This window comes from Moschus berezovskii, chromosome 18 (assembly GCF_049115385.1).
Source record: "Moschus berezovskii isolate FMDL1 chromosome 18, NW_MosBer_1.0, whole genome shotgun sequence".
Taxonomy (NCBI): domain Eukaryota; kingdom Metazoa; phylum Chordata; class Mammalia; order Artiodactyla; family Moschidae; genus Moschus; species Moschus berezovskii.
Window position 1 is genome coordinate 5,629,659 of NC_142477.1, and position 14,201 is coordinate 5,643,859.

At 54.1% G+C, this 14,201-nt stretch overlaps 1 protein-coding gene and 1 long non-coding RNA gene across 3 annotated transcripts in view; one reads left to right on the forward strand and one right to left on the reverse strand.

Moving 5' to 3' along the window:
• Nucleotides 1-14,201, forward strand: part of AHRR (aryl hydrocarbon receptor repressor) — an 89,285-nt gene that overhangs the window by 26,825 nt on the left and 48,259 nt on the right. The window lies entirely within an intron of this gene.
• LOC129553414 (uncharacterized) lies at nucleotides 6,591-11,943 on the reverse strand. The gene is made up of 3 exons (XR_008685452.1): nucleotides 11,833-11,943; nucleotides 10,074-10,292; nucleotides 6,591-6,699 (listed from the first exon to the last, which is right to left on the reverse strand). It is a non-coding gene; the product is annotated as an uncharacterized LOC129553414 (long non-coding RNA).

The following is a 14,201-nucleotide window of genomic DNA, read 5'->3' on the forward strand; positions in this document are numbered from 1 at the left end:
GGCGCCGGCAGGGGCGGGGGCCCCCAGCCCTCTCCTGGCGCATGTGGTGGGGGAGTGGGACCAACAGCACCGCCCTCCAAGGAAGTCCTCTTTCCAGCCTCAAACGTCTCTCGCCTCTGACACCCTCTCTGAAGCTTGCCGAGCTCATCTGCGGCCAACAGTTGGCACATGTGGTCGTGGGGCCTTGGCCCAAACTCAGACTGAAAATTTCACATTAACAGCGAGATCTAATGCAGGTAAACAAAACAGCAGCAGTGGTCCTCGCCTCCCAGGATTCATAGTTCAGTGCGGAAGGTCTGCCACCAAGCACACAGACTTTTCCATTTGCAGTAGATACGATGTCCAGTAACTGCAGCCATCAGGCAGATGACACTCGGAATACAAGATGACATATCTGAGACCTTTAAGCATGCGTTGATCAGTCAGCAGGACATTAAGGAGCACTCAAAGAGCCTAAAAACTGAGTGCAGCTGAGAACCCAAAGAGAAATTCTTAAAAAAACATTTTTAAAGGATGCACCTCCTTTAAAATGCAGAAGGAAGGCAAGGTTTGGGCTGCAAGGAGGGATGGAGAAGGGTGTCAATCAGAGCAAACACTGATGTGTGAAATAGTAATAATGGCATATGGTAAGGGCAAAAAACAAAAAAAAATTAAGCCCTGGCCATGACAGCAAATACATTTGGAGAGGGAGATTTGAGTTAAAGATTTCAACATTGCTTGTATTAATTAAATTTGGAGGTTGAGTAACTAATTCATAATAAAATTTTCAGGATAATCATCAAGACAACAGAAAGGTTTAACTTTCAAAATAGTGAAGAGAAAAATGTAGAATGAGAGAGTGTAATTAATCAAGAGAAAAGGGCAGGAAAGAAGAAGAAGGGAAGGTAGGAGAGTGTGACAAACGGGGAGTGTGACACTCCAGATGTGCCGTTACGCGCCGTCAGTGTAGGTGGGCTAAACGGGCTAACGAAGAGGTGAGGTTGTTAGAGTGACTACCTCTGTTTACAAAAGGCTCAGGAACGTTGAAAGTAAAAGGATGGAAAAAGATATACTGGAAAAATACTAACTGAAATACATTTGGTAAAGCTGTATTAATGTCAAAAAATTGATTTTAGGGTGAAAAATATTACTGGAGATCATGAGAGCCTATCATTTAAAAGTCATTAAGCATTTTATCAAGCAAAGAGAATTATTTTAAATTTGTGTGCTTTTAATAACATCACCTCAAAAATATGAAATCAATATTGACAGAACTATAAGGAAAAATACATGACTTCATCATCAGAGAGAAAGACTTTAGATAGTTCTCTCACGCCTTGATAGATCAGAGAAATAGAAATCAGTAACAATGAAAGATTTGAGCAATGCAAAAAAGGGTTAATCATGGACATACATAACACTGTACTCTGAAACTTACACTCACATCTTTTCAAGCCCACATGTAACTTGTAAATATATAGAAAATATGCGTGCATGCTCAGTCACTTCAGTCATGTCCAACTCTTTGCCACTGTATGGACTGTAGCCCACCAGGCTCCTCTGTCCATGGAATTCTCCAGGCAAGAATACTGGAGTGGGTTGCCATTTCCTCCTCCAGGGGATCTTCCCAACCTAGGGATCAAACCTGTATCTCCTGCATTGCAGGCAGATTCTTTACCCACTGAGCCACCTGGGAAGCCCATATTAAAAATATATTGGTCAATAGAGCAAGTCACAATAAATTTCAAAAAACAAAATCATGAAGAATGCATGGTGAGCCCTCAAGCCAGTTAAGCTGGAAATCTGTAGAAAAGATGACTTGAAAGCCCTTACATTTGGAAATAAACACATTTGTAAATAACATAGATCAAAGTAGAAAACACGACAGAACTGAGGAAATATTTGCAAATCAAAATGTGTGTGTGTGCTCAGTTGTGTTGGACTCTCTGTGACCTCGTGGACTGAATACCACCAGGCTTCTCTATCCATCACAGTGTGTGGCTGCAACTAATTCAATTCTTAGAAATAAATCAACTTGAGGGTCTAATGTGAAAGAAGAAGGGCTGAAAATTAACACACTAAGCATTCAGTGTTGATTTAAAAAAGTGAAATAAATAAAAAACAGTCATAGGAAATAATAAAGCAGAAGGTATTTGTGAAATAGAAAGATAACATACAGAATTCCTTTAAAATGATAAAACAGTAAAGATCTGGTGAAACTGATCAAGGAAAAATAGCAAACAGTATTAGGAAGTAAAAGGAACATTATATAGCATATTATATATAAAGCATGATGATATATGCTGCAGATATTTAAAAGATGGCTTGAAATTATTATGAACAAATTTATGCTAGTAGATTTGAAAATATAGTAAATGCTTAGAAATATAGCTTATTAAAATTGACTTAAGAAGAAATAAAACACCCAAATAGTCATATGGCTATTTGAATGAGTAGTTAAACTCTTCCCACAGAGAAAAATCTAGGCCCAGACAGTTTTAAAGCAATTTCTACTAAATGTCAAAGGAAAAATAAGTCCACCCTATACTGAGTCCATGGTACAGAATTGTAACGGAGGTCCTGATGTGAACTCACATTATGCACAGAGACACACACACACGCATGCACACACACACACAGAGACACACACACACGCACACACACACACGCACGCACACACACACAGAGACACACACATACAGAGAGACACACGCACACACACACGCACGCACACACACAGAGACACACACACACTCACGCACACACACACACAGAGACACGCACACACACACACGCACGCACACACACACACAGAGACACACACACACGCACGCACACACACAGAGACACACACATACAGACACACACACACACACAGAGACACACACATACAGACACACACACACGCACACACACACACACACAGAGACACACACACGCACACACACACACGCACGCACACACACACAGAGACACACACGCACGCACACACACACACAGAGACACACACACACGCACACACACACACACACAGAGACACACACACACGCACACACACACACAGAGACACACACATACAGACACACAGAGACACACACATACAGAGAGACACACAGACACACACACACACACACACACACACACAGAGACACACACACACGCACACACACACACAGAGACACACACATACAGACACACAGAGACACACACGCACGCACGCACACACACAGAGACACACACACACGCACACACATACAGAGACACACACACACGCACACACACACACACACAGAGACACACACACACGCACACACACACGCACGCAGACACACACACAGAGACACACACGCACGCACACACACACACAGAGACACACACACAGAGACACACACACACGCACACACACACGCACGCACACACACACACAGAGACACACACGCACGCACACACACACACAGAGACACACACACACGCACACACACACACAGAGACACACACACACGCACACACACACGCACGCACACACACACAGAGACACACACGCACGCACACACACACACAGAGACACACACACATGCACGCACACACACACACAGAGACACACACACACGCACACACACACACAGAGACACACACATACAGAGACACACACACACGCACACACACACACAGAGACACACACACAGAGACACACACATACAGACACACACACACACACACGTGTGCCTGCACGTGTGTGCACGTGTATGTGTGTTCCAGCTCTGTCTGCTGAAGGGGCCACTCCAGTCCAGGGGACACAGCTGGCCTTCAGACTTCGGTTTCCAGACCACAGTTCACCATCGAAAGGGACTCATGCCTTCTGGCCTCTGCCCAGAGCAGGAGCAGAGAAAGGACAAGATGAGTCTAGACCGTCCATGCTGGACAGCAGGCTGTGTTCAGAGCACGAGGGGACATACCCCTGGACCCAGGGCTCCTGAGGGGACATACCCCGGAACCCAGGGCTCCTGAGGGGACATACCCCCGAACCCAGGCCTCCTGAGGGGGCTCCCCTCCGACCCAGGGCTCCTGAGGGGCTCTCCCCAGACTCAGGCCTCCTGAGAGGGCTCCCCCAGGACCCAGGCCTCCTGAGGGGACATACCCCTGGGACCCAGGCCTCCTGAGGGGACATACCTCCAGACCCAGGCTTCCTGAGGGGCTCCCCAGGACCCAGGCCTCCTGAGGGGCTCTCCCTGGACCCAGGCCTCCTGAGGGGACATATCCCCGGGACCCAGGCCTCCTGAGGGGACTCCCCCTTGACCTGGGCCTCATGAGGGGGCTCCCCCGGGACCAGGCCTCCTGAGGGGCTCCCCTGGCCATTCGGGACAGTCTCAGCATTAAGATGAACGAGAGTGGTGACAGATGATAATCTAGCAAATGTAATGGGATTCCCTAAATCTGCATGGATATAAATAAATGAACAACTAAACAGACACCACAATGCCTGACCAAACGGCCAGGAAGGCGGTGACTTTTGAGTGGAGGTGGATATAAAATGCCCGGCTGGTAACCACCGTAGGAATAATTCAGGCTGGAGATGTCAGTGGGCGCTAAAATTGGTGAACGTGAGAAATGGGTGAGTCTTGAAAAACGAAATATTAATTAGCTGCAAAGAGGGAAGCCCTCCAGTGGGAAAGACCAGACGTGGCCTCACCAGTCCCGGAAGAAACTGACCCCGTGTGCCAGGCCGCAGGATGTGTGAGGACACCTTAGTTTTGTGATGTTCGCACTGGACATGCGGGGGATGCGTCAGCAAACTGAACTCAGGGCAGCCTGCAGAGCGGCTTGTCCCATCTTGAGTCAAGAAGGAGTGGGGCATCGGAATGGAGAGAGGCCCGTGCCTGGCTGAGCGGATGCTCTAGGCAGTGGGTGAAGTCCCGGGGTGGAGGGGGTCTCTGGGCAGAGGACATTGGATGTCGTTCTTACAACATTTCTGCAAGCTTGATGTTGTCTCAAAGTAAAACACAAACGAAAAGAAGAAGGAATAGCGAAAACTGTGGACCTGGGAAATTGCTGAGGGTGTGAGTCAAGGGGAGGAGCTGGAGGAGGAGCAGTGGAGAGGGTGGGGTGGGTGGCTGGCAGGAGCTGATGTTCCTAGCGCTCGCCTCGAATTTTTAGGGGAAGGACCCAGTCCTTTTGCAAGGGAAGCGTGTGCTCTGAGCATCCTCTCATCTATCTGTCTGTGAATTGCAGCATGTGGGTCCGCCTTTCAACGTGGGGATGAGGGTCGTGGAGTTGTGTGGGCTCTCTCACTGGGGTGAAGGGCTCTCTAATGGTGGTCATTGGCCTCGGCCTGCGACGGCTTGCGGTGGGCCTTGGGTCCCCAGCCAGAGAGAGGCCAGGTCGTGTCGGTGAGAGCCCCAGATCCTGGCCGCCAGACCAGTGGTCAGTGACCAGGCCTCTGGCCCTTGAACTTTGCAGAAGAGTTCCCACAAAGATGGAAAGTAGTGAAGTGAGTGTTTATTAGGAGGAATGGAGTACAGTGCCTGTGGACAGACACAGGGGCAGGTGCAGGGAGAGTCTCTAGAGTTGTGCCCTTGTGGCACTTTGAGCTGCTTTTGTGGGACATTCCTTCTGGCTTTCCTTTAGCCAATCGTTTCTATTTCCCTGGCTCACAGTCCACATTTGATGTATCTCAAGATCCTCCCATGCGTTTTCATGCATCCCTTAGCCAAGATGGATTTTACAAGGCATATGGGAGAATCCAAGGGACGGGGGAGCCTGGTGGGCTTCCATCTATGGGGTCGCACAGAGTCGGACACGACTGAGGCGACTTAGCAGCAGCAGCAGCACGGGTAGAGAACATCCCTTGACATAACTCCCCCATGACCCCCAAGGAGCCTTCATGTGCATATGTGGTCGGGGAGGTCTCCCGACTTCCAGAATGAGATGTATGTGGTCTGGGCAGGGCCCAGCCTCCTGTCTTAATTGTTCGGCTGTCCTCATTTTGGAGTTTCAGTCCACAGGGAATGACTCTCCAATTGCTTTACTCTGCGGGGTGGCATATCCTCCTGCCTCAGTGGTGCACGGGTTTATTTGCCTCACAGCTTGTAGGGTCTTGGTTCCCCCACTAGGGGTGGGACCCTCGTCCCCCACATTGAAAGGCGGACTCTTAACCCTTGGACCATGAGGCAAGTCCCTGTGTCCTGCTTATCTTGATCGCATGCAGTTACTCATGGAAGAACTACTTGATTTTATAGCACTGTGCTTTTTCTTTTTGGTTTTGCCTGCTTTTCCACAATGTTCCTTGAGCCCTGGGCCCGCCACTGTACTCCACCTCAGATTCTTGAAACTCAGTGAGAAACTCGAATAGTCGGCCTCTTCTACACAGAGAGCGCGTGGAGCCAAAGCGCGTGTAAATAAAATCCCCTTTTCTTTTTCTTCCCAAAGAGCTACTTTTAGTTGTCTTTTTTTCCTTTTTCTCTTTAAATTTATAGATTCAGTTTAATTGGAGGATAATTACTTTACAATATTGTGATGTTTTTGCCATGTGCTAAGTTGCTCAGTCGTGTCTGACTCTTTGCGACCTATGGACTGTAGCCTGCCAGGCTCCTGTGTCCACGGGATTTCCCAGGCAAGAATACTGGAGTGGTCCTCATCCACAGGATCTTCCCAAACCAGGGATCAAGCCCGTATCTCTGGCATCTCCTGCATTGCAGGCAGGTTCTTTACCGACTGGGCCACCTGGGAAGCCATACATCAATATGAATCAATCATAAGCATACACGTGTCCCCGCCATCCTGAACCACCCCCCACCCCTCCAAGTTGTCCCAGAGCACTGGCTTTGGGTGCCCTGCTTCAAGCATCAAACTCAAACGGGTCATCTACGGTAACCCACTCCAGTATTCTTGCCTGGAGAATCCCATGGACGGAGAAGCCTGGTAGGCTACCATCCACGGGGTTGCAAAGAGTCGGACAGGACTGAGCAACAGAACGGAACGGAACGGAATATACATGTTTCAGTGCTATTCTCTCGAATCATCCCACCCTCTCCTTCTTCTGCCGAGCCCAGAACTCTGCTCTTCATGTCTGTGTCTCCTTTGCTGCCCTGCACGTAGAATCACTGGCGCCATCTTTCTGGATCCCACGTACGTGCATTAACATATGGCATTTGTCTTGCCCTTTCTGACTTACTTCACTCTGTTTAACAGGCTCTAGACTCATCCACCTCATTAGAACGGTCTCAAATGCGTTCCTTCTCCTAGCTGAGTAGTACTCCATTGTGCGTATATATGCTGCTGCTGCTAAGTCACTTCAGTCGTGTCCGACTCTGTGTGACCCCATAGACAGAAGCCCACCAGGCTCCCCCGTCCCTGGGATTCTCCAGGCGAGAACACTGGAGCGTATATATGACAACTTCCTTAGTCATTCACCTGCTGATGGACATCTAGGTTGTTTCCATGACCTAGCTATTGTAAATAGTGCTGCAGTGAACATTGGGGTACGGGTGTCTTTTCCAGTTCTGGTTTCCTCGGGGTGTATGCCCAGCAGTGGGATTGCTGAATCGTGTGGTACTTTTATCCCTACTTTTTTAAGGATTCTTCATACTGTTCCCTATAGTGATTGCATCAGTTCCCACCAACAGCATAGGACGGTTCCCTTTTCTCCACACCCTCTCCAGCATTTATTATTTGTAAACTTTTTGATGATGGCCATTCTGACCGGTGTGAAATGAAATCTCATTGCAATTTTGATTTGCATGTCTCTAATAATGAGCAATACTAAGCATCTTCTCATGTTTATTAGCCATCTGTATGTCTTCTTTGGAGAAGTGTCTGTTTATGGCTTCTGCCCACTTTTTGACTGGGTTGTTCATTTTTCTGGTATTGAGCTGCATGAGCTGCTTGTACATTTTGGAGATTAACCCTTTGTCAGCTGCTTCATTTGCTGTTATTCTCTCCCATGCTGAGGGTTGTCTTTTCACCTTGCTTTTAGTTTCCTTTGGTGTGCAAAAGCTATATATGCGGAGATAACAGTTGAAAACTTCCCTAAAATTGTTGCATCTTGCACTGCAGCATGGGGATTAAGGAGGGAGCACAGTTCCTCTGCGGGACTTGCGGCCGTGGGCTCCTGCCCGCCGGACCCCAGAAAGCCAGTGAAGAGGGGTGGGCCGGGCAGCTGTGGAGTGGGGGCTCCACTTTCCTGGTGCCATCGGAGCCAGATTGAGCTGTGAAACCTCTGGAACTTCCCTGGTCATTGTGGAAAACAGGGAAATTCTTTCTGTAGAAAACCCACACGCTGATGCGGTCTGCGTCCTGGGGTGGACTCTTGTTTTCTAAACAGAGGCACGTTTATTCACACGCATGATGTTTCTTCTCACCTAACTGAGCTCGGGGCTCTGAATGCAGTTTGAGTCCCTCCTCTGCACCTGCCTAACTGTGGGGCTCGGCAGGACACACACCCACGCCCCCACCCCCTCCCTCGGGACTGAGATGAGAGCTGGTCCAGCCCTGGCCACTTATGCCCACGTGCTCCTGGTCACCTTTCCCGGGCTGGGCAGGCAGACTCTGGCACGACAGCACATAACCCTGCAAGCACGCCTGTTCTTGGCAGCGCAGGTGCAGAAAACCACTGTCCAGAAGGAGATAGAGCCGGCCGGCCCCTCCGTGGACCCCTTTGCTCTCGAGTCACAGGACAGCACTTTCTGCCAGCCTGTGTGATTCACGGTCATCCTCCAACAGCAAGACAAGGAGTTTATCTCTTAGTTCTTAAAAAGTGAGGCGTGGGCAAGTTTGAATGTCTGAAAACTGAGGTGCTCCATGAATTTGATACCAGAGTTGTGGCGGGGTCTGCAGGCACGCTGGGGTGGGAGCTTGGGTCAGAGTGGGACCCCACATTCTCCATCTGCCCCCCAGGCCTGGCCACTGGTTCCCCCGGCAGGTGCGCCACACTGCATGGGACCCACATGTGCTCCTGGACTCGTGGGGCCTCTGGGCCCCTGAGCGGTGTCCCCAGGGTCACCCAGAGGGGCTGGTGGTGGGGGCAGGGGTGAGCGAAGCCAGTTAACCCCCCAGTCTCTCAGGTAGGCTGGTTCTCCACGTCCTGGGCCCCCATCTCAAGGAGGGCACGCGGTCCCTGCAGGAAGTGACAGGGTGCCCGTCGGAGGGTCGAGTTCACCTGCTCCCTGGGCCTGGTCTCAGCTGCCGACAGGGGACAGCCAAGAGCGGCCACCACGGACGTGGCTGCGGTCACTCCTGTCTCAGCTCTGCTGCTGTGACAGACACACAGATGTCACCTCTCAGTCCTGGAGGCCGGAGTTCCGAGGTCAGGGTGCCTCATGGCTGGGCTCTGGTGAGGACTGAATTCTGAATTGTCCTCACCCATGAAGGGGTGAGGGTGCCCTCTGGGGTCTGTTATAAGGACATCCATCCCACTTGTGGGGCTCCCCTCGTGGCCCAGAGCCCCTCCCGACACTGTGACCTCAGGGGACAGGAATGTGGGCACATGGGCATCATGGAGGCCTGTGCCGAGTTGGTGGCAGCAAGACATGGAACATTAGTGTGCCGCTGCCCAGGCCCCTCTCGAAGCACCTCACGTGAGTGGTGTGCTGGACCCCCAGCAGCACACCCCCATCTCAGGGGGCGCCAAGGCCCCTGGACTGCTGCTCTGAGCCTGTGCTCCTCTGCCAAGCAGGCCTTGAAGGGCGTCTGGGCTGGAAGCGTGCAGGAGCAGGGGGCAGGCCTGCTCCTTGGGGTCCTGGGGGCTCCAAGCTCTCTGCCTCCCTCCACGCTGACCTTCCTCCGCAGCATGGAGGGAGCCGGGCCACGCTGTGGTCACAGCAGCTGCCTCCAGAGGGACACACGGCCGAGGGTGAACGTGGCCCTGGGCGCACAGGCCGGGGTGGTGCGCTACTGGACCAGGGCTGGAGGGTCGGAGCCGGGCTGTGTGTGCGGTGACCTGTCCACTCCAGGAGCTGCCACTCGTCAGAACTGAGGGTCAGCCCAGCTTCCCGGGGTACCCTGGCTCCTCTCTCGTCACCCTGGTGGTGGAACTCCTGCACCCTGAGCCCAGACAGCCCCCTCACCCCACATTCCCTGTGTCCATAATCTGGACTTACCTGTCCTGTCCCTGGGGAGCTGGCCAGGAGCAAGGTGGCTTCTGGGCATCATGCACTTCCAGAGGCAGAAACGGGTCATCTCTGGGTTCCTCCTCCACCAGGGACACTTGGCACCTCTCAGTGTTCAGACCTGAGCACAGGACCCTGAGCAGCGACAGGTGGGGCTGGGTCCTTGTGGCGCGTGGCTCAGCCCAGGGTGACAGCTACCCTGAGTCTCCTCTGCGTGAAGGACAGGGAAGGAGGTGAGGTAGAGCGGGGCTGAGCCCCCAAGGGCAGCAGCCACTCCAGTCTCCCCCTAGGCTGGGTATGCAGCCCAGCCCACACAGGGATGCCGCCGTTTGCACGACTATCACACACGTCCTCTCTTCTCCAGTCTAGGCACCCAGGGATGTGGTTGGACATTCAGTCATGTCCAGCTCTTTGCGACCCTTTGGCCATAGGCTGCTAGGCTCCATGGGGTTTTTCGGCAAGAATACTGGAGTGGGTTGCCATTTCCTCCAGGAGATCTTCCCCAGCCAGGGATCAAACCCGCGTCTCCTGTCTCCTGCATTGCAGGCAGATTGTGTACCATTGAGCTATCAGGGATGCAGGGAGTCAGTGAAGTGAGGGAAGCTGGTTCTGGTTGGTTCTATGGTCCACTGGTGGACGGGTCAGAGCAGTGAGAACCTCTGCTGTGGCCGGAGCTCTGGGGCCTGCGGAGGGGAGGGAACCCAGGGCTCCAGCTGAGCCCCAGGTGCGGGCAGTCTCAGGGCTCAGGCTGGGCTGTGCCAGCCTCAGGGAGTCCGTGCATTTCTGGGCGGGGCAGCCCTGACAATCCTCCTCTTTTGCCTGCAGGATCTCAGCTTTGTCTGCAGACAGTGCAGAGGTGGATCCCAGGCTCTGCCTTGGGCCAGGATGGCTTCTGTGGGGCTGGGGGTCTTGGCGGCCCCTCCCACCACCCCTCGGAGACCAAGCTACGGGGAGGAGGCCGCCTGCCTGTGGGGTGGGGCGGGTGGGTTGTCGGTGCTGGCCGGAACCTGCGTCACATGGCTTGGCCCTCTTTGGGGACAACGCGGGGCTGGCTGGGGGTGACAGTGGCTCAGCGGGGGCATAAGGCCCTTAGTCATGGTGGCTCCCGTTCCTAGCTGGACCCCAGGGGCTTCCTGGAGCCCTGGGCCGTGGGGCACCCGTGCCAAGTCCTTTCTCGCAGGGCCCAGAGGCCTCAGCAACTCCTCTCCAGCTTCCACAAACTTCCCCATGGACCCCACACACACACCTGCTCTCTGCTCTTTTCCCTGGCATGTCGCCAGGGGCAACCAGGAGCACATGGCTGGGGAGTGTGGTGGTGGGCTCGCCCTTTGTCTACGAGGAGGCCTGGAGGGGAGGGCGCCAGCAGTGGGGCTGCGGGCTGTCTGCAGAGACCCTGCCTGTGGCCTTGGCCTCCCCTCTGGGCCCCACTCAGACAGAGCTGGGCTCAGTCCCAGGTCATCGTGCGTGAGACCCCCCCACCTCCCGCCATGGCAGGGAGGGAGAGAGGCCGGCCCTGGGGAGAGATGCTGAGATGAAAGAGCAGACCCAGATGCTGGCCGCAGGGCCACGGGGAGTGCGGGCTGCTCCACCCCCACCCCGGGGGTGCTCCCCACTCTCTCCCTGTCTCCGCTCCCCCACTGCTGTGACATCCCCCCCCATTAAGAGGACTGGCACCCCCAGCCCCCGGCCCTGGCTCTGACCCCCACCCACACCAGAGTCCGCTGCCCTGGCAACTTCCGGGCCCGCTGACCTGGGGGGCTGTGGCTCAGAGGGGTCCTCGGAAGGCCGCGCCCCGCCCCCGCCCCCGCCCGGCGGGGCCTCCGGGACAGCCTCGGAATCGCATTCGGCTTCTTCCAGTCTCGCCGCAGGCCTGGGGGTGGGGCGCGCCGGCGGCCCTGCTCGCACGCGAGGCCCTGGCCGGGGGCCAGGCGGCTGTCACTGCGGCGCTGACGCCCCATCGCGTGACAGCGGCCCGCGGAGGCCCTGCCGGGCGTGCCCCGCGGAATGTGGCTGCGGAGGCGGGAAGCGGGGGTGCCCGCTGGGGGCGCACGCGATGCTGCCGCGCCGTGGGGGCGGGGAAGCTGGAAGGGGACCCCCATTTCTGCCTCCGGAAGCGACCTCCGCTCCCCGTGGCCGCCTGTGTCGGCTCTGGCCCCTGCAAGCATGTGTTCTGGACTTGGGGGGCAGGGTCCCAGCAGGAGTCAGCGAATCCCCCGTGTGGTGACGCCACCGCCTGGGGATGCCCCAGCCTCCAGCTGCGGGCAGCAGCACCCCTACTCAGGGCTGCAGGGCTGGGAAGCAGGAGAGCCCGGAAGCCAGTCCCCAAACCTCCCCTTCCCCTTGTGGAGGGGCGGGGGGCGCCCCCGCAGTGGGCTTTGCGGTTGGTCGGTTGGGAGGCCTTGCTGGTCTGGGTTCTGGAGAGGACGGCCCTGGTCCACCGCTCCCGGCCTCAGACCACCTGGGAGACGTGGCCTCTGGGTGGGGGTTGGGCTGGGCCCTCTGGGAAGCCCGCTGGAGGGGTGGGAGTGGGCCTGGGCCCCAGCTCACTCCCTCCTGGGTCTTTCTCAGCCTCGGGAGCTGGGCTGTGTGGTCCTCAGTCAGAAGCGGCGCCTGGGCCCCAGGAGGTTCCTATGGACCCCAGCGCAGCTCCCGGTCTCACTGAGCCTCCGCTCAGGGAGGGCTGGCTCCAGGAGTCTTGGGCACTCATCTTTCAGCTTTCTGGGCAGAGAGGCACACACAAGGGATTAAGTGTTAGCGCCTCTGCCTTCTGAGCTCAGAGCTTTTTTGGTGCTTTGAAAACCAGCAACTGCAACGGGGTCTCAGCTGCTGGAGGGAGATAGAACCTTCCCTTTCGTGGGGCAGAGAGGCTGGCTCTCTGTGTCTCTGCACGGGGCCCTGTGGACTGCCCTGTTTCCTGGAACTCAGCACCTTCTGCTGAGGAAATGGGTTTGTCTCTCGTTCCATTTAGTGCAGGAGAGGGAGGGGATGGAGCACAGCTCTGAGGAGGAGGGATGGAGAGGCCACGCAGGGCCACCGAGGGTACCGTGGGGGTGGGGCTGAGGACCTCCAGAGGAGCCCTTTGTCCCTGTGGACACCCTCAGTCTGGACCAGGGGCGTGGAGGAGGGGTCAGCTTGGCTGCTGCCTGTGTGTCACTGTATGTGTGTCCTTGTGTGTGTGTGTGTGTGTGCATGTCTGTGTGTGTCTGTATATGTGAGTGTGTCTGTGTCACTGTGTGTGTCTGTGTGTGTGTCTGTTTCTGTTGGTGTCTCTGTGTGTGTCTGCATGTGTCTGTGTGTGTGTGTGCGTGTATCTGTCTGTGTCCCTGTGTGTCTGTGTGTGTGTGTGTGTCTGTGTGTGTGTGACTGTGTGTGTCTCTTTGTATGTGTCTGTGTGTGTCCTTGTGTCTGTATGTCTCTGTGTGTGTCCTTGTGTGTGTGTATCTGTGTGTCCCCTTGTGTGTGTGCATGACTGTGTGTGTCTGTGTGTGTCTGTTTCTGTATGTGTCTGTGTGTGTATCTGTGTGTATGTCTCACTGTGCCTGTGTGTGTCTGTATGTATGTGTGTATGTGTGTGTCTGTTTCTGTATGTGTCTGAGTGTATGTGTGTGTGTCTGTGTGTGCGTCTGTGTGTCTCCTTGTGTGTGTGCATGACTGAGTGTGTCTCTGTGTGTGTCTGTTTCTGTATGTGTCTGTGTGTCTCTGTGTGTGTGTCTGTGTCTATGTCTGTCTCACTGTGTCTGTGTGTGTCTGTCTGTATGTGTGTATGTGTGTGTGTCTGTTTCTGTATGTGTCTGTGTGTCTCTGTGTGTCTGTATATATGTCTGTCTCACTGTGTCTGTGTGTGTCTGTCTGTATGTGTGTGTGTCTGTTTCTGTATGTGTCTGTGTGTCTCTGTGTGTGTGCGTGACTGTGTGTCTGTTTCTGTATGTGTCTCTGTGTGTATGTGCATGTGTCTGTTTGTATGTCTGTGTGTGTGTCTGTGTGTCTCTGTGTGTGTCTGTTTCTGTATGTGTCTCTGCATGTGTGTGCATGTGTCTCTGTGTGAATGTGTGTGTGAGGGGTCTCTGTCTGCCACCCAACCTGGAGGGCACACTGGAGGCCTGGGACTCTGCATTTCTG